Source organism: Sapajus apella, unplaced genomic scaffold (genome assembly GCF_009761245.1).
Source record: "Sapajus apella isolate SASKATOON/1434 unplaced genomic scaffold, GSC_monkey_1.0 scaffold69, whole genome shotgun sequence".
Taxonomy (NCBI): domain Eukaryota; kingdom Metazoa; phylum Chordata; class Mammalia; order Primates; family Cebidae; genus Sapajus; species Sapajus apella.
In genome coordinates, this window is record NW_022437009.1 from 6671444 (window position 1) to 6693329 (window position 21886).

General features: G+C 35.4%; 1 protein-coding gene and 1 long non-coding RNA gene across 3 annotated transcripts in view; both read right to left on the reverse strand.

The window, feature by feature from the left end:
• MAGI3 (membrane associated guanylate kinase, WW and PDZ domain containing 3) overlaps positions 1–21886 on the reverse strand; it is a 283654-nt gene that overhangs the window by 195107 nt on the left and 66661 nt on the right. The gene's annotated exons all lie outside the window — the stretch shown is intronic.
• Positions 1784–20150, reverse strand: LOC116531075. The gene is made up of 3 exons (XR_004260250.1): positions 20127–20150; positions 8549–8551; positions 1784–1921 (listed from the first exon to the last, which is right to left on the reverse strand). It is a non-coding gene; the product is annotated as an uncharacterized LOC116531075 (long non-coding RNA).

The window sequence follows — 21886 nt, forward strand, 5'->3', positions numbered from 1 at the left end:
CACTCATGTTACCCAGGCTGGAGTGCAATGGCGCGATCTCGGCTCACTGCAACCTCCGCCTCCTGGGTTCAGGCAATTCTCCTGCCTCAGCCTCCTGAGTAGCTGGGATTACAGGCACGTGCCACCATGCCCAGCTAATATTTTGTATTTTTAGTAGAGACGGGGTTTCACTATGTTGACCAGGATGGTCTCAATCTCTTGACCTTGTGATCCACCCGCCTCGGCCTCCCAAAGTGCTGGGATTACAGGCTTGAGCCACCGTGCTCGCCCAAAACTCTTCACATGCAGTTTACTTTCATGCATTTATTTGTGTATAATTTCTTTATTCCCTTGAATTCTTAGTGATGAAGTTTTATGTATATTTCCTAGAGCACTTACTACAATGTTACATATTTAATAGTTTAAATATCTGTTAAATTATTGAAAGTCATAGAATTTTAGAGTTAAAAGAAAATTTGACAAGAAACCTTCCCCTAATTCGTAACTCAAGACTTTGTAGGCTGGGGGCAGTGGCTGATGCCTGTAATCCTAGCACTTTGGAAAGTCAAGGCTGGAGGATCGCTTGAGGCCAAGAGTTTGAAACCAGCCTGGGCAACATGGCAAGACCCTCTCATCACAAAAAAAATTTAAAAATTAGCAATGTGATGGCATAACATAGCAAGATCCCGTCTCCACAAAAAAATAAAAAATACAGCCATGTAGTGGCACATGACTGTAGTCCTAGCCACTCAAGAGGCTGGGGTGGGAGGATCAGTCAAGCCCAGAAGGTCAAGGTTATAGTGAGCTATGATCATGCCTTGCACACTAGATTAGGTGAAAAAGCAAGGCCCTGTCTCAAAAAAAATACTTTGAAGACCCCCCTACTTAAACCTTCACAAGAAAAGTATATAAACTACAAGAAAACATCAAAATATATACAGTAGGTCCTCACACTATCTAGAGACAGTTTTTATGCCCAAAAGTATATTGAAAATTCACAGCTTGACTGAGAATCAAATCAAGAACTCAACCCCTTTCACAATAGCCGAAAAAGAAGCAAATAAACTAAAACTTAGGAATATACCCAACCAAGTGGGTAAAAGACCTCTACAAGGAAAACTACAAAACACTGCTGAAAGAAATCACAGATGACACAAATAAATGGAAATACATCCCATGCTCATGGATGGGTAGAGTCAATATTGTGAAAATGACCATACTGCCAAAAGCAATCTACAAATTCAATGCAATTTCCAATATCAAATTGGGATTGCAGTTCTCAATATTAATGCAATATCAAAATACCACCATCGTTCTTCACAGAACCATAAAAAAAAATCCTAAAATTCATATGGAACCAAAAAAGAGTCTGCATAGTCAAAGCAAGTCTAAGCAAAAAGAACAACTCTGGAGGCAGGCATTACATTATCTGACTTCAAACTATACTATAAGGCTATAGGCATCAAAGTAGCATGGTACTGGCATAAAAATACACACATAGACCAATGGAACAGAATAGAGAACCCAGAAATAAAGTCAAATATTTAAAGCCAACTGATCTTCAACAAAGCAAACAAAAACATAGAGTGGGGAAAGGACATCCTATTCAACAAACGGTGCTAAGGTAATTGGCAAGCCACATGTAGAAAAATAAAACTGAATCCTCATCTCTCACCTTATATAAAAATCAACTCAAGATGGATCAAAGACTGAAATCTAAGACCTGAAACCATAAAGATTCTAGAAAATAGCATTGGAAAAATCCTTCTAGACACTGGCTTAGGCAAAGACTTCATGACCAAGAACCCAAAAGCAAAAAGCAACAAAAATAAAGATAAGTAGATGAAACTTAATTACTAAAAAGCTTCTGCATGGCTAAAGAAATAATCAGCACAGTTAACTGACAACCCAGAGTGGGAGAAAGTCTTCACAATCTGTACATCTGATAAAGGACTAATATCCAGAATCTACAAAGAACTCAAACAAATTAGCAAGAATTTAAAAAACAATCTCATCAAAAAAGTGGGCTAAGAACACGAACAGACAGTTCTCAAAGGAAGATATACAAATGGCCAACAAGCATATGGAAAAATGTTCAACATAACTATCAGGGAAATGCAAATTAAAACCACAATGCAATATCACTTCACTCCTGAAAGAGTAGACGTAATTAAAAAAAAAAATCAAAAAGTAAAAGATTGGCATGGATACAGTTAAAAGGGAATTTTTTTTACGATGAGTACAGCCACTATGGAAAAGAGTGTGAAGATTCCTTAAAGAACTAAAAGTACATCTACCATTTGATCCAGCAATCCCACTGCTAGGTATCTACCCAGAGGAAAAGAAGGCATTATACGAAAAAGATACTTGCACATGCATGTTTATAGCAGCACAATTTGCAGTTGCAGAAATATGGAACCAGCCCAAATGCCCATCAGTCAATGAATGGATAAAGAAAAGATGGCATATATGTATACCATGGAATACTACTCAGCCATAAAGAAGAATGAAACTGGTATTTGCAGCCACCTGGATAAAACTGGAGACTCTTATTCTAAGTGAGGTAACCCAGGAATGGAAAACCAAACGTTGTATGTTCTCACTCATATGTGGGAGCTAAGCTATGAGTATGCAAAGGCATAAGAATGATACAATGGATTTGTGGAACTGGGGATAAAAAGCAGGGGCGTGGCAAGGGATAAATGACTACACACTGTCTACAGTATACACTGCTTGGGTGATGGGTGCACCAAAATCTCAGAAATCAACACTAAAAACCTTATTAATGTAACCAAACACCACGTACTCCCTCAAAAATCTATTGAAATAAAAAAATTTAGAAAAAAAATTGACAGCTTGAATTCAATCTGGATTAGAATCATACTTCAGGATATTCTTTTAAAATTTGCCAATTTCCCATGTGATAAATCATCTTTAAAGCTCTGGATTTTTCAAAGTGGTTTTCAATTTTTCAAAGTAATTATGTTCTTTCAGAATCATTTGCTATTTCTAAATCTGAAAACTGGAGACACCTGCATATGAACTATATAATAAATTATATTGTATCAACGTTAAACTTCCTGAATGGGATACATGCTAAAATATTTGGAGGTAAAATATCTGCAACTAACTCTCTAATGCGTGAGGGAAAAAAACAGATAAATACACACACACACGTGCGTGCACACACATACACACACAATCACATTATACGGAAAAAGAGCACGAGTGTGCTTTTGCAGCAAAATATTAAGACACACAGGTACTACTGTACCATATTGTACTATTCTTGCAACTATTCTAAGGTATGAAATTTTTCTGAGGTATGAGGAGAAAAATAAACAAACCCAAACCAACTCATCCTGCCTCAACAATATTCGTTTCATACCTTTAGATCTTTTAGATCTAAACAACAGGGCTTTGAAGCACTGGTACTTTTATTTAATAGCACAGTAAAACTTAAACATCTCTGTCTTAGTTTGGGCTGTTATAACAGAATACCACAGACTAGGTTACTTAAACAGAAACTTATTTTTCACAGTTATAGAGGCTAGAAACTTTAAAATCAGTACCAGCATGGTCATGCTTGCTGATGGCTCTCTTGTGGGTTTGCTGTGTTCCTGCTCTGTCCTCACCTGCCAGAGGATAGAGAAAGAAATCAAGCTCTCTTGTGTCTCTCTATATAATGGCACTAAGCCATCATGAGGGCTCTACCTTCACTACCTGATTACCTCCCAAAGCCCCAATCCCCAAATATTATCATATTGGGGATTAGGTTTCAATGTAGGGATTATGGGGAGACACAAACATTCAGTCCATAGCAACCTCTAAGAAGAAAGAGCATCAAAAGTCAGTACTAGGGATAGATCTCATATGTAAATATCAGCACCATGAATATTTGGATTCATATCAAAATGGCATTCACATATGTTAAAATGTTGGAAGCATGTTTACATTTTCCAGTAATATTTTAACAGGTATGAATAGATGGGCGCAGTGGCTCATACCTGTAATCCCAGTATTTTGGGAAGCAAAGTGGGCAGATGTCTTGAGCTCAGATGTTTAAGACCAGCCTGTGCAATACGGTGAAATCTTATCTCTACAAAATATACAAAAAACTAGCTGGGCGTGGTTGTGTACGTCTGTGGTCCCAGCTACTCAGGAGGCTGAGGTGGGAGGATGGCTGGAGCCCAGGAGGTCAAAGCTGCAGTAAGCCAAAGATCATGCCACTGCACTTCAACCTGGGCAACAGAGAGAGATACTGTCTCAAAAAAAAAAAAAAAAAGAAAAGAAAAAAAAGATCTTAGATGTTGTTTCTCATGTTAACAAAGCAATTCCAAAGGGCATCATGCCTTTAACCCTACTGACAATGCACCTATGTACTTACATTTTCCATAAAAAGAATTATAAGATTAAGTCAGAAAATAAGATCTCCAGTTGTTAAAAAAAAAAAAAAAAAAAAATTGGCTGAGGCCTGGTACAGTGGCTCACACTTGTAAGCCCAGCACTTTGGGAGGCTGAGGCAAGAGGATTGCTTAAGCTTAGGAGTTCAACACCACCCTGGGCAACATAGTGAGACCTCATCTCATCTCTATAAAAAATTAAAAAATTAGCTGGGTATAGTAATGCATAACTGTAGTCCCAGCTACTGAGGAGGCTGAGGTAGGTGGATCGAGAATCACTTAAGCCTGACAGACTGAGGCTGTGGCAGCCTGAGTGACAGAGTGACACCCTGTCTCAATAAAAAAAAGGCTGAACAAACTGAATTAAATATGAAACTCTCAAATATCTAAATAACAAAAACAACTATCAAAAGACTACCAAATGGCTTTCATGTGTATAAAACAAAAACTGACACCCTCAAAGGTTCAACATTATAACAGCCAACAACATTACCATCAATAGTAAAGCCTTTCTCTCCTGTCTTCTGAGTATCACAATTAAAAAAATAATTACAAAATTGGAATACTGTGGGTTAGATAAAACTAGTTATGATTTTAAATATTTAATTTTATATTAAGTTTATTATATAAATTAATGACTATTATATAGTTTAAGTTTGTTTCTTCCTAAATTCTGAACAAAGTTTCATGGGATTACAATCATATAAGAGATTAAGAAAAAAGAGAAAATGAAAAAGAAGTGAGAAAGAGCTCGTCTAAATTATGAGTTAGGAAATGAGTTTTCCCCTAAAATCTCCAGAAAGAAATATAGTCCTATGTATGACATTTTGACTTTGGCCCAGTAAGACCCATGTTGGACTTCTGACATGCAGAACCATAAGATAAGAAATTTGTGTTGTTCAAGTCACTAAATGTGTAGTAATTTGTTACAGCAGCAACTAAAAGCAAATACAAAAATAGAATTAAGTTTATTGTACAGTTGTTTACAGGATTGTATAGTAAACACTGGCTTTGATCTAAAAAAAATGGAATGAGTGATTTAGGTTATAAGGTTTGGGAATTTGCCAATACTAACAACAAATTTATGCCACCAGTTTGTTGCACTAAATTAAAGAATTAAAGATCAAAAGAGAAGCTTGCTTCTCTTTTTCCAAAAAAAAAAAAAAAAAGCTAAAAAACTACAAACTTTATAAAATGAATTAGATAGCACCTCAGTGCAGCACAGAAATAAGAAAAGGCACATTGAAGAGGGTAAGAAGGATGGTTTCACATTACCTGTATCATTCATTCCTACCCCAAGCCTACATAGTACAATGTAAAGAGAAATACCTTTTGTGGGGGAAAAGGAGAGTAAAGTGAGCACATATGTTCACCAGAGACCTTAGCACCAGGTCAACTCCTATAGCCCTAGGCTCAGATCCACTCCTACAGAGCTAACATCCAGGTCAACCCCTGTGGACTCAGATTCCAAGGCCATTTCACTGCCACACCAGCTCTCACAGCCTCAGGCTCCAGGCCTGTTCCTGTGGACCCAGGCACTCAGCCAGACAGCCCTTAACTGTACACCTCCCAATACCAGGCCAGCCCTCCCAGACCCAGGCACTAGGCAAGCCCTCCCTATGAGGCCCTACAAAATGGCCTAACCCGAATCTCTAAATGGTTGACTGCTGGAAGGCATTCCCTGCCAAAGCTGGTATGTAAAGACTGGAAGAGGTGCCTGTTTCTTCAAATGTGCAGACACTAATTAATGCAAGGCCACAAAGATCATGAATAATCAGGGAAATATGATACCACCAAAGGCACAAAATGAAGCAGCAGTAACTGACCCTAAAGAGATACAGATCTACAAACTACCTGACAAGAAATTCACAAAAAACATCTTAATGAACCTCAGTGAGCTACAAGAGAATCCAGATAGAACATTAAAAAGCAGGAAAACAATACATGAACAAAATTTAAAAATTCAGAAAAGAAATAGAAGCCACACACACAACACACACACACACAACACACACACACACACACACACACACACACACACACACACCCCAAACAGAAATTCTGGAACTGAAGAATATAATGTATGAACTGAAAAATTCCATAGAGAGCTTTCAACAGCACACTTAATCAAGCAGAAAGAAGAATCAGCAAGTTCTAAGGTGAGTCATTTAAAATTACCCAGAGGACCAAAAAGCAAAAAGAATAAAAAAGAGTGAAGATATTCTACAGGATTTATGGAATATCAAGAGAACCAATCTATGTATTATGCAAATAAAAGAGGACGAGAAAGAGAAAGGGGCAGAAAGTTTATTTAAAGAAATAATGATGAAAACATCCCAAATCTGAAGAAAAAAATGAACGCCTAAATCCATGAAGCCTAAAGAACCTGAACCTGGAATAGGTTAAACATAAAGAGATCTTTACCAAGACATATTTGAATCAAATTCTCAAATGTCAAAGACAAGGAGACAATTTTGAAAGAAGCAAATGACTAGTCACATACAAGGGAACCATTTTAAGACTATGAGTGTATTTCTCAGCAGAAACTTTGCATGCCTGGAGAGAATGAGATGGTACATTCAAAGTACCGGAAGAAAAAAAAATGTCAACCAAGAATACTATACCTAGCAAAGGTACCTTTAGAAATGAAGGAGAGATAAAGTCTTTCCCAGAAAAACAAAAGCTGAGGGAGTCTGCAATCACTGAAACTGCCTTACGAAAAATGCTAAAGTGAATTCTTCAACTTAAAATGAATGTTAATTAACAACATGAAAACACATGAATTTTTTAGCCTTACTATAAATTCAAATTCAGAATATTCTAATACTGTAATAGTGTGTGTAAATCACTTTCAACTCTACTCTAAAAGTTTAAAATGTATTAAAAATAGCTTAGCCATAATAATTTGTTAATGGATATACAATACAAAAGATGTAAACTATGACATCAATTACACAAAATGTGGTGGGAGGAAAAGTTAAAATGTAAAGTTTCTGCAGGCAGTTGAAGTCAAGTTGTTATCAGTTTAAAATAGACTATTACAAGATGTTTTCAGTAAGCCTCATGGTACACACGCGCGCGCGCACACACACACACACACACACACACGCGCCCCTGTAGTAGATACACAAAACCATAAAGAAGGATTCAGAGCATACCATTATAAAAAAACTATCAAATCCCAAAGGAAGACAGAAAGGAAGAAACAAACTACAAAACAGTCATAAAACAATTAACAAAATGGCAATAGTAAGTCTTACCTATCAATAATTATTTTAAATGTAAAGGGATTAAATTCTCCAATTAAAGGACAGAATGGCTGAAGGCTTAGGAAAACAAGATCTAACTATATGCTGCCTATAAGAAACTCACTTTAGCGTTAAGTACATATATAGGCTGAAAGTGAAGAAATGGGAAAAGATATTCCAAGTAAATGGTAACTAAAAGGGAACAGAAGTAGCTTACATCAGACAAAATAGACTTTCAGTCAAAAACTATCACAAGAGACAAAGAAGGTCATTATGTAATAATAGAAAAGTCAATCTGTCAAAAGGATATAACAATTGTAAAACTATATGCACCCAACACCAGAACATCTAAATATTAATAAATAAAGCACATATTAACAGAAGTGAAAGGAGAAACAGCAATGCAATAATACAGCCAGGAACTACATAATGTTTTGGTCAACAACAAACTGCATATACAACAGTGATCCCATAAGATTATAATGGAGCTGAAGAACTTCTATAGCCTAATGATGCTGTAGCCATTGTAATGCATTACTAAAGTGTTTGTGGTGATGCTGGTATACAAAAACCTACTGTACTGCCAGTCATATAAAAGTATAGCCCATACAATTATATGCAGTAAATAATACTTGATAATGGTAATAAAACTGTTACTGGTTTATGTATCTACCATACTATACCATTTATCATTGTTTTTAGAGTGTAGATCCTTCTATTAGTTAAAAAAAAAAAAGGAGGGTAACTGTAAGACAGCCTCAGGCAGGTCTTCCTGTAGTCTTTTTTGATGTAGGTCTTTACAGCTATAAACTTCCCTTTTAGAAAGGCTTCTGCTGCATCCCCTAAGTTTTGGTATATGTTGTGTTTCCATTTTTGTTTAAGATTTTTTAAAATTTTCATTTTGATTTCTCCACTGACCCACTGGTTGTTCAGGAGTATGTGGTTTAATTTCCACATATTTGTGAATTTTCAATTTTCTTCCTGCTAATGATTCTAGTTTCATACCATTGTGGCTGAAAATAGTATGTGATATGATTTCAGAAAACAGTATTTCATATGATTTCAATCTTCTCGAATTTGTTAAAACTTGTTTTATGGCCAGCTCTGGTGGCTCATGCCTGTAATCCCAGCACTTTGGGAGGCTGAGATGGGTGGATCACCTGAGGTCAGGAGTTCAAGACCAACCTGACTGACATGAAGAAACCCTGTCTCTACGAAAAATACAAAAATTAGCTGGATGCGGTGGTGCATGCCTATAATCCCAACTACTCGGGAGGCTGAGGCAGGGAAATCGCTTGAACCTGGGAGGCGGATGTTGCAGTGAGTGGAGATCACGCCGTTGCACTCCAGACTGGGCAACAAGTGCGAAACTCCATCTCAAAAAAAAAAAAAAAAAAAAAAAAGAGCAAAACCAAAAAAAAGAAACATGTTTTATGCCCTGACACATGATCTGCAAAATGTTCCATGTGCTCTTCAAAAGAATGTATTTTCTGCTGTCAGTTGGAATGTTCTTTATATACCTGGTAGGTCTATTTGGTCTGTAGTATTAGGCGTTCATCTCAGACCATAAACAAAACCCAATTCAAATGGACTAAAGACTTAAATGTAAGACCTGTAAGATTTCCAGAAGAAAACACAGAGAACAGCTTTTAAACATTGGTCTATGCAATGAGTTTTTTTGATATGATGCTCAAAGCACACATAACAAAAGCAAAAATGAACAAATGGGATTGTATCAGACTAAAAGGCTATATACTACGGATTATTATTCAACTTTTAAGAAGAAGGGATTCCTGTCATTTGAAACAGCATCAATGAACCTAGAGGATATTATACTAAGGGAAATAAGCCTAGCATAGAAATACAAATACTCCACCTCATTTATATATGGAATCTTTTCAAACTCAGAAGCACAGAGTAGAATGGTGGCTGTAAGGGACTGAGTAAGGGCAGGGGATGGGGAAATGGGGAGATGTTGTTTACAGGATTCTAAGTTTCAGTTATACAATGAATAAATTCTAGAAATCTAATGGACAGCATGGTGATCATAGTTAATAAGTCTGCACTGTGCACTTAAAATTTGCTAAGTGAGTAGATGTTAAATGCTCTCAATTAAAAAAAAAATATATATATATAGTTACTATATGAGGTAATGGCCTCTCTTGCAGATAGATGTGTCCATGTGATTAAGTTCTGATCAACAGGTTGTAGCATCAAGTGCTGTATGTAACTATTAAGTCACACACTTTTTTTAAACTGCTTGCCTTCCACTTGTTTTTTTCCCCTTTTTCCCACAAACTAGAATGTCAATGCGGTGGTGGTGACAATTCAGATTCATCTCTGCAGACATGTGCAACACCTTAGGGGATGGTAAATCAAGAAGATAGAAGGAACAAGGTCCCTGGATGGCAGTGTGAAACAGAGCTGCCCCAACATTCAGAAGTGGCTGTCAGCTCAAACTGAGCAAGCAAGAAAGGAAAAAAAAAAAAAAAAAAAGACTATTTTCTGCATGCAAAATGATAATACCTACAAATAAATTCATTTTTCTACCTAGAATCCATCTCAATCTTTTGCTGGCGTATTTTTAAACTAAATTTTCCTGAATACCCTTACAAATGTGTATGAATTCTCAAAAGGTATGTCACTACCGAAAAGAATCATGTGAACAGAAAAAAAACCTGATACATTTGGCATACATGGGAATTTGTGGCAGCATGTTAAAAATGAAAAAGAATACATCTTTCCCTTGAACCTTATACCCTCCTGTTTTATAACTAGCCATTTGTAAAGATTTATTCAGAATTAATAGCATACTGGATTTACAATTAGATATGAAATAAAACTTTCTGTGGGAAACGTTAACAGAAAGCTTGATGGGATTACACTCTTGCCTTTTTGCCTCATCCCCAAAAGGAAAGTATTATACATCTGTTACCAAGCAGAAATCTCTCCTATTAATAATATAAGAGAGAAGTTGATTCCTGGGATGACTACATAAATAACTATTTCATTTTCCCAGAAGTCAAATGATAATTTTCACTTACACACTACCAGTGGCAATATTTTCTTTATATTTTTCCCTGAGCTAAAAAAAAAAATATTACTGGAAGTATAAACACAAAAGCTGATGCTAAACAGAAAAAAAAAAAAAAACAAAAAAAAAAAAAAAAAAAACAAAGACTTTGTGTGCTGAACTTTAATAAATCTTAAAGCAATTAAGAGCAAATTGTTAAGGCCTATGTAAACTTTCTTCATTCCAGGAAAGCAAAAGAGGCATCAAAAAGTCCCCCAAGTCCAATACCATCCAGTGTTCATTCACATAAATCCTCTCACAATTTTGAAAGTGATAATTATGGATGACCAAAATTACATGACATTTCTTTAGCATACTAGTTAAAGGTACAAACTACAAAGCCAGACTGCCCAAATTCAAATTATTTCCATCACTTAATATTTCTGTGTCATTTTGTTACTTAATGTTCCTGTCTCAGTATCCTGTAAATGAGGAATATGAATAGAGTTTTGCTTACAGATGTTGTTATTAGAACTTACTCAATTATTAATAGAATTTGGCTCAAAATAAGTGCTACTACTCTTGTATTCCTAGGTGTAGGTTTTTTCCTCTATGTGCAAACAAGTGTGTTTATATATGTACCTATCATATATATGCTTTGATTTAATCCAAAGCTTCAATTCTTCAAGACGCTATGGTTACAATTTCTAGAAACTGTTTTATTTATTCAATAACTATTAAGTATCTACTATATTAAAGACACAGTAATAGTCAAGATTACAACAAAAAGGGTCCTTACCCACGTGGAGCTCACTGTCAGAATGCAGCACTGTCCCATGTAAATATAATGAGATCTACAAATGTGAGCCACATGTAGAATTTTAAGCTTTCTAATGTCTATATAAATGTAAAATAAAATAGGTGAAATTATTTTAATAAATTTTATTTAACCAAATATGTTCATATTACATCACTGCAATGGGTAATCAATAATTAAAATTATTGATGACAAATTCATTCTTTTTTATATCTTTGAAGTTCAGCATGTATTTTACCCTTACAGCATATCTCAGTGTAGATGCTACTGGAAATACTCTGATCTATCCACTTCTTCCCTTCTTCACCTATTGGCATATGAGAAAAGCAGTGAGCTGTCCTGTCCGATACAGTAACCATTTATTTATTTAACATAAGTTAAATGTAAGGAGTCATGTGTGGCTACTTACATTTAACTTACATTAAATAAAACTAAAACTTCAGTTCCTCAGTGATAGTGGCCACGTTTTAAAGTGCTCAATAGCCACATGTGGCTAGTGGCTATTAACTATACTGGACACTGCAGGTCTAGAGGGGAGACTGTGCAACAACTATATTTAGGTAATTTCTACAGTGGAATGATCTGTCAAGTATAGTAGGAGCATTAAAAAAGTAGAAACAATGTGTGCCCAAGGGAAACACAGCAGAAATGTAAAGAATAAGCAGGAATTTGCCAGACAAACAAGTTAGGAAACAGTGTTTAGGAACAAAACCATGAGGCAAGGTCTAGGAGTTCCAGAGTTTATTAGGAAAACTATAAACAGCTCAGGATTACTGAAGACATACATGAAACTGACCAAGGCTTGGGCAGGAACCAAATCCTAAAATTTTTTATAGCCCATGAGATAGCATTGTAGGATACTAAAGACCTGTTGACAAGGACGCCTTTTCTACCTACACTTATGGCAAAACTAAGGAAGGGGAAAGTTAGTGTTGAAATGGGAGGAAGAAGGGAAGAATCAAAGAAGCTATATTCCAATCCAAGAGGCTAAATAAATGTTAAAACATAAGATTTATGAGCATAAACATGTAAAGTAAGTTTGGCAAACACCTCAAATAAGTTAACTGACCATTCTGCCATCATCAACACCAAAGAACTTTATTTTAAATAATCAAATACAAGAAAGTTTGAGATCTTGCTTCTATGGACAGTTTTAGAAATTAGGTTTTAAAATTAGTCTACAGGAACTCTTGAAAATGATACCAAATAATTTCTGCATCCAACAATCTCATTTAATGGAAGCCAATCATGAAAATTTCAAGAGTCCAGTGACATCTGTATTGTTTAACTGCCACTGATTTCCAGGAAGAGTACTTAGAATTGTTCTAGAAAGTCTTATTATCTAAGCAGGCTTACAATATTGAGCTATCACATGTAACACAGAAGGATTAAGAGTCTAACACCAAGTAAAATAAAGAATAAAAATAAAAGTTGTAAAGAAGATATTTTGATTCCTTTAGATTACAAAATATGGTCAGCACAACTACATAACCCAAATGATTAAAATGTTTTAAAATTATTTTCCAAATATAACGCAATAAATATCATAAATGATCAGAGTCAAGTTCAGTAGATATAACCCTTACACTCTCTAAAGACACATTATTTTTAAGGAAACGTGGAATATCCAAAATAGTGTTTTAAGTACAAGTTCTGACTGCTCCAAACTGGCCCATTCAATACTTTATAATTCAGCTTCTACGATAAAGATTTTCAACACATTGCCTGTATTTTAATTATTTGTAACTCAAAACACAAAATATCTTTCAGAACCTATATTCGTCATAATCCTAAGCAACACTCATATGAGAAAATAATAGGGTAAATTCAGATTTTAGACTACTCCAAAATTAAATGTTATTTCAATTCATCTTACCATTTAGATAGCAATTATTATAGTACATGCAAGCCCCCAAAAATCTAGCTAGCAGGTACATTTCACTTCAAGTATTAAAGTATCCTAGAAAACTTTGCTTAATGAAGATTTCTTCCCCACCTCAATTGATTTTCATTAAAAAATTAGGCAGGCCAATACTCAGTGCTTTATGTTTCTGATAAGCAAAAGGCAAGTAAAAATCCCAGCAGAATTTATTAACATCAAAAGAGGGAGAGAGAGAGACTTCTGATTCCAAAACAGTAACAAAGAAGCAAACTGGCTTCACTCCCCACAACAGAAAATCAAAACAAAATATAAGGTGCTGAGATTATCACCAGCAATATCCCAAAACTTAAACATGGTGATGAGACAGTTCTAGAGCCACAGAAGTGAAAAAAAAAAAAAAAAAAAAACTCGAAGCAGATGAGAAGGGAATCAGACTTCTACATCTGTGGTGTCCCTTTCACCATTCTGCTTGACACCAAGCATGCAAAAAATTTCCCTCCATCAGTTTCTACTCTAGAAAAAGTGAGACTGAGGTGGACAACCAGCTTCCCCACCATACTGGATTTCCTGGCAGGAGACCTGTCCCTGCCTTAAACAATAAGAAGCATTGCAAGTGCCAGAAGGGAAAAATATTCAAGGAGAGCTAGAGACCAGAAGGGGAGGTGTGACTATGATTCCCACCCCTGGAAACTGCTTTACAACACAGCCAAAGGAGTTGCTAAATCAGAGTTGCTGTTAAGCAGTACCATTCTATAGGAGGCACATTCCACAGGTCCCCTGGACATGAACCCCTAACTGTCCTTCTCACACTGCCAGAATATCCCCTTTGGGACCTCCCCGATTTCTAATGGGAAGGACTTTGATCATGTACTGTAGCCAAGGTGAACCCAGGCTTAAGGTGCCACCGCAAGCCCCATAAGAAGGCAGCAAACTAGCGGTAAAGAATTTATGCAAAAAATATATCCAACAAAATCCAAAACAAGTCAGATACAAAAGACTGGGATAAAAAACTAATTCTTCAATGCAAAGACATAGACATATATCCACAAGAAACAACAGCAAACAGGCAACCACAACCTCCCCAGACAAAGCAGGAACCAGCAACTAACCATAACAAGACAGCAAGTATCTGAGCTCTCTTCCCAAGAATTCAGACTAACAGTTTTAAAGAGACTTAGTGATCTCCCAGATAACACAGGAAATCAATTCAGAAATTTATCAGAGAAATTTAACAAAGACATTGACATCTTTTTAAAAATCCAGCAGAAATTTTAGAACTGAGAAATATATTTGTTGAACTTAAAAATTCATTAGAAGCTCTCAACAGCAGAATGGACTAAGCCAGCAAAGTTATTCTTCAAATACGAAGAAGAAATAAAGTCCTTCCCAAACTGTCAGAAAGAATTCACCAGCACCAGATCCATCTCACAAAAAATGCTAAAGGGAGTTCTTCAGTATGAAAGGGGAAAAAAACATGCTAATGTACAAAAAGAAAACTTTTGAAAGTATAAAACCCACAGGCTAAAATTAAATACACAGACAAACCCTACTCAACTACTGTAATTGTGGTGTACAATTCACCCATAACTCTAGTATGAAGCCCAAAAGGCAAATCTATCAAATAAAATAATACCTACAGCAACCCATTAAGAAATTGGTAATTGAAAAAATGTAAATTGAGAAAACTAACAGTCTAAATATGCGGAGAAGGAAGTTAAAATTATAGTGTTTTTTTTCTTTTTTTCGTTGTTTCTATTCTTTTCTTTGTGATCTAAGATAAGTTGTCATCTCTTTAAATTCCTTATTATAAGATGTTTTATGTAAGTCTCATGGTGACCACAATGCAAAAAACCTGTAATAGATTCACCAAAATTAAAAAGCAATGAATTAAAACATACTACCAGAGAAAATAATCACAAAGGAAGACATTAAAAAAGGAAGAGAGGAATTACAAAAAAGAGAGGAGCAACAAAATGGTAATAGTAAGTCCCTAAATATTAATAGTAACAATGTAAATGAACTCAATTCTCCAATTAAAAGGCAAAGAGTGGCTGACCAGATAAAGAAACAAGGCTCAGTGATATGATGCCTACCAGAAACTTGCTGTATTTATAAAGAAACACAAAGACTGAAAGTGAAGGGGTGGACAAGATATTTCATACAACCGGAAATCAAAATAGAACAAGAATAGTTATATCAGATACAATAAACTACAAATCAAAGACTATAGAAAGAGACAAAGAAGGTCATTATATAATGAGAAAGGTCATCTTAGCAAGAGGATATAACAATTATAAGTATTTATATATGACACTGGAGCTCCTAAATATACATGCAAACATTAATAGCTCTAAAGGGAAAGATGGACTGCAATACAATAATAGCAGGGGGCCAGGTGTGATGGCTTATGCCTGCAGTCCCAACATGTTGGGAGGCCAGGGCAGGAGGACTTCTTGAAGCCAGGAGTTCAAGACCAGCCTGGGCAACATAACAAGGTCCTGTCTCTAGTAAAAAATTTAAAAAATTAGCAATATGTGGTAGCATCCACCTGTAATCCCCAGCTACTTAAGAAACTGAGGCAGGATGATCACTGGAACCCACAATGTTGAAGCTGCAGAGACCTATATCATACCATTGTGCATGGGTGACAGAGTGAAACACTTTCTCTAAAAAGAAAAAATAGTAGGGAGCTTTAACACTCTATTCTCAGTAACAGACAGATCATTCAGAGAGAAAACCAACTAAGAAACATCAGAGTTAAACTATACATGAAGCCTAACTAACAAAACACTTCACCTCACTGAAGCAGAATACACATTCTTTTCATCAGCACATGGAACATTCTCCAGAAGACAGTATATCTTAGGCCACAAAACAACTCTGAACAAATTCAGAAAAAAAGAAATTATCAAGTATCTTTTCTGACCACAATGTAATAAAACTAAAAATCAACAACAAGAGGAAACTCAGAAACTTTACAAACACATGGAAATTAAACAATATGCTCTGAAATGACCAAAGGATCAATGAAGAAATTATGTAGAAAAAATTTTAAAATTTCTTGAAATAAAATGGAAATGAAACATAACAAAATCTATAGGATACAACAAAAGCAGTATTAAAAGGGAAGTTTATAGCAATAAATGCCTATATCCAGAAAGTAGAAAGACTTCAAATAAACAACCTAATGATACATCTTAAGGGACTAGAAAAGCTGAAAGAAATCAAACCCAAAATTAGTATAAGGAAACAACAAAGAATAGAGTAGAAATAAATAAAATTGAAACTTAAAAAACAATACAGAAGACCAATGAAACAAAAAATTGATTTTGTAAAAGATAAACAAAATTGACAAATCTTTAACTAGACTAAGAATAAAAAGAAAGAAGACCCAAATGAACAAGATCAGAAATGAAAAGATGTTAACAACTGAGACCAAAGAAATAGAATCATTAGAGACTATTATAAACTATATGCCAACAAATTGAAAAACCTACAAGAAATGGGTAAATTCTTACACATATAAAACCTACCAATATTGAACCATGAAGAAATACAAAACCTCAACAAACAAACAACAAGTAACACGATTGAAGCTGTAATCAAAAGTCTCCCATCAAAGAAAAAGGTGGAACCTTATTGCTTTATTGATGATTCTACCAAACATTTAAGAACGAACTAATATCAGTTCTACTGAAACTCTTCACAAACATTGAAGAGGAGGGAATATACCAAACTCTTTTTATGAGGCCAGCATTACGCTTATACCAAAAACAGATAAGGATACAACAAAATAAGAAAACTACAGGCCGATATCACTGATGAACATAGATGCAAAAATCCTCAACAAAACAGTAGGAAACCGAATTCACCAACATATTAAAAAGATCATTCCCCATGATTAAGTGAGATTCATGCCAGGAATGCAAAGATGGTTCAACAAATCAATAAACCTGATAATTTACAGAACTAATACAAAAACCCTACAATTATTTCAACAGATAACAAAAAAAGCATTTGATAAAATTCAACATCCCTTTATGATAAAACCCTCATCAAAGAGTATAAAAGGAACATACCTCAAAATAATAAAAGCCATATGTGACAAACTCCCATCTAATACTGCACTCAAAGGGGAAATATTGAAGGACAAACTAATACCAGTTCTTTCCGCTAAGATCTGAAACAAGACAAGGATATCGACTTTCACCACTTTTATACCACTTAATCTTTAAAGTCCTGGCCAAAGCAATTAGGTGAGAAAAATAAAAGGACACACATTCAAGTTGGAAAAGAAGTCAAATTGGTCTTGTTTGCAGACAACATGATCTTATACTCAGAAAAACCTACAGACTCCACCAAAAAATTATTACAACAGATAAACAAATTCAGCAGAATTGCAGAATACAAAGTCAACATACAAAAATTAGTAGCCTTTAAAACACCTAAAGCGAACAAGCTGAAAAAGAAATCAAGAATGCAATCCCATTTATAATAGCTACAAAGAATATAAAATCCTGGGAATCAACTTAATCAAAGAACTGAAAGATCTCTGTTGAAAACTATATAACACTGATGAAAGATATTGAAGAAGACACCAAAAAATGGAAAGATATTCCATGTTTATCGATTAGAAGAATTAATCTTGTTAATATGTCCATACTGCCCTAAGCAATCTATAGAGTCAATGCAATCTCCATCAAAATACCAATAACATTCTTCACAAAAGCAGAAAAAGAAATCTTAACATTTATGTGGAACCAAAAAAGACCCCAAATAGCCAAATGAATGCTAGGCAAAAAGAATGAAGCTGGAGGTATCACACTACCTGACTTCAAAATTTACTACAGAGCTACAGTAACCAAATCAGCATGGTACCAGCATAAAGACAGACATATAAACCAATGGAACAGAATAAAGAACACAGATATAAATCCATGCATTTACAGCCAACTCATCTTTGACAAAAGTAACAAGAACATACCATGAGGAAAAGACAGTATTTTCAATAAATGCTGCTGGGGAAACTGGGTAACTATATGCAGAAGTGTGAAACTACATCACTCTCTCTTACCAAACACAAAAATCAAAGCAAAATGGATAAGAGACTTAAATCTAAGACCTCAAACTACTGGAGAAAAACTGCTAGAAGAAAACTCTGGGGAGATGCTCCAGGACACTTGTCAGGGTCAAGATTTTCTGTGTAGGATGTCAAAAACACAGGCCACAAAGCAAAAATAGACAAATGGGATTACATCAAGCTAAAGCTCTAGACAGCAAAGGAAACAATCAAAGCAAGGAGACAACCCACAGAATGGGAGAAAAATCTTTGTAAATTATCCATCTGACAAGGGAATAATAATTAGAATATTTGTGGAGCTCAAACAACTCAACAGCAAAAACCCAAAGAATCTGATTTTAAAATGGGCAAGAGATCTAAACACACCTTCCTAAAAACAAAACATACAAATGGCCAACAGGTAAGTGAGCAAATGCTCCCTGTTAGTAATCACAAGAAAAATGCAACTCGAAACCACAATAAGATACCACAATGAGATTCCATCTCACCCTAGTTAAAATGGCTTTTATCAAAAAGACAGGCAATAACAATGCTGGTGAGGATGCAAAGAAAGAGGAACCATCATACACCATTAAATAAGTATAACCATTACAGAGAATAGTATGGAAGTTCCTGAAAAAACTAGAAATAGAACTACCATATGGTCTAGCAATTCCGGGTATATATCCCAATGAAAGTAAACCAATATATCAAAGATATATCTTCACTTTCATGTTTATTGCGGCACTATTTACAATTGTCAAAATAATCAACCTAAGTGCTCATTAACAGATGAATGGATAAAGAAAATGTAGTATGTATACAAAATGGAATACTATTCAGCTGTAAAAAAGAAGGGAATACTGTCATTTGTAGCAATGTGGATGAAACTGGAGGCAATTATATTAAGAAACAATCCAAGCACTAAAAGATAAATATTGCTTGTTCTCACGCATATGTGGGAGCTAAAAAAAAAGTGGATCATGATCTAAAGAGCTAAAAAAGGTAGATACTGACAGGAAGAATCAATATCGTGAAAATGGCCACACTGCCGAAAGTAATTTATAGATGCAATGCTATCCCTGTCAAGCTATCATTGACTTTCTTCAGAACCAGAAAAAACTACTGTAAATTTCAGATGGAACCAAAAAAGAGCCTGCATAGCCAAGACAATCCTAAGCAAAAACAACAAAGCTGGAGGCAGCATGCTACCTGACTTCAAACTATACTACAAGGCTACAGTAAACAAAACAGCACAGTACTGGTACCAAAGCAGATATATAGACCAATGGAACAGAACAGAGGCCTCAGAAATAATGCCACACATCTACAACCATTTGCTCTTTGACAAACCTGACAAAAACAAGCAATGGGAAAGGGTTCCCTATTTAATACATGGTGTTAGGAAAACCGGCTAGCCATATGCACAAAACTAAAACTGGACCTCCTCCTTACACCTTATACAAAAATTAACTCAAGATGGATTAAAGACTTAAATATAAGACCTAAAACAATAAAAACCCTAGAAGAAAACCTAGGCAATATCATTCAGGACATAGGCATTGGCAAAGACTTAATGATTAAAACATGAAAAGCAACGGCAACAAAAGACAAAATTGACAAATGGGATCTAATTAAACTACAGAGCTTCTACATAGCAAAAGAAACTATCATCAGAGTGAACAGGCCACCTACAGAAGGGAGAAAATCCATCTGACAAAGGACTAATATCCAGAATCTACAAAGAACTTAAACAAATTTACAAGAAAAAAACAAACAACCTCATCAAAAGTGGGCAAAGGATATGAATAGACACTTCTCAAAAGAAGACATCTATGCAGCCAACAAACATGAAAAAAAGCTCATCATCACTGGTCATTAGAAAAATGCAAATCAAAATCACAATGAGATACCATCTCACACCAGTTAGAATGGCAATCATTAAAAAGTCAGGAAATAGCAGATGCTGGAGAGGATATGGAGAAATAGGAACACTTTTACACTGTTGGTAGGAGTGTAAATTAGTTCAACCATTGTGGAAGACAGTGTGGCAATTCCTCAAGGATGCAGAACCAGAAATACCATTTGACCCAGCAATCCCATTACTGGGTATACACCTAAAGGATTATAAATCATTCTACTATAAAGACACATGCACACATATGTTTATTGCAGCACCATTCACAATAGCAACGACCTGGAACCAACCCAAATGCCCATCAATGACAGACTAAAGAAAATGTGGCACATATACAACATGGAATACTATGCAGCCATAAAATACGATGAGTTCATGTCTTTTGCAGGGACATTGATGAAGCTGGAAACCATCATTTCAGCAAACTAACACAAGAACAGAAAACCAAACACCACATGTTCTCACTCATAAGTGGGAGCTGAACAGTAAGAACACATGAACACAGGGAGGGCAACATCACACACCAGGGTCTTTTGGGGGTAAGAGGATAGGGGAGGGATAGCATTAGAAGAAATACCTAATGTAGATGACAGGTTGATGGGTGCAGCAAACCACCATGGCATGTGTATATCTATGTAACAAACCTGCATGTTCTGTACATGTACCCAGAACTTAAAGTATAATTTTAAAAAAATGTGCTAGCAGTTTTCCACAGCAGTTGTAACACTTTACATTTATAACAGCAGAGTATGAGGGTTCTGCATCCTTAACATTTGGTATTTGTCAGGCTTTTTAACTTTAGCCATTCTAATGGGTGGTTGGAAGGTAATATCTGGCTGTGTTTGTAACTTGCATTTGCCTGATGACTAATCATATGGATTATCTTTTCATGTTTTTATTGGCCATTTGTGTATCTTTCATTTTATGAAGCTAATTGATTTTTAAGTTTATTTTTGAAAAGCAAGTATTACTTTCTTACATACAATGAAGTCTGTTTCTGAGCTTATTCCAATGTGTTTAAATTGTTGTTCTACAAAACATGACTGTTTCTGAGCTTATTCCAATGTGTTTAAATTGTTGTTCTACAAAACATGATACAGGTGGCCCTCAATATTCATGGGTTTCCCATCCATGGATTCAATCAACAGCAGACTGAAAATATTAGGGAAAAATATTACATCTGTACTGAACGTGTACAGACATTTTCCCTTGTCACTGCTCCTTATGCAATACAGTACAACAACTATTTATACTGCACTGAGTATTATAAGTAATCTATACATAATTTAAAGTATATGGGAGGATGGGCATAGATTACATACAGATGCTACACCATTTTATATAGGCAACTTGAGCATCCATGAATTTGCTATCCATGGGAGGTCCTGGAACCAATCCCCAACAGAAAGCAAGAGACAGCTCTATTTGGTAATGCTATTTTCTCCTAATTATTGTTCATTGAAAGTTGTCTTAGTTTTTAATCACACATTTATTCTTCCAAATAAATTTACTGTTCTATTTCCCCCCCAAAAAAAACATGAGGAGTGGCTGATGTTTGGCACAGTGA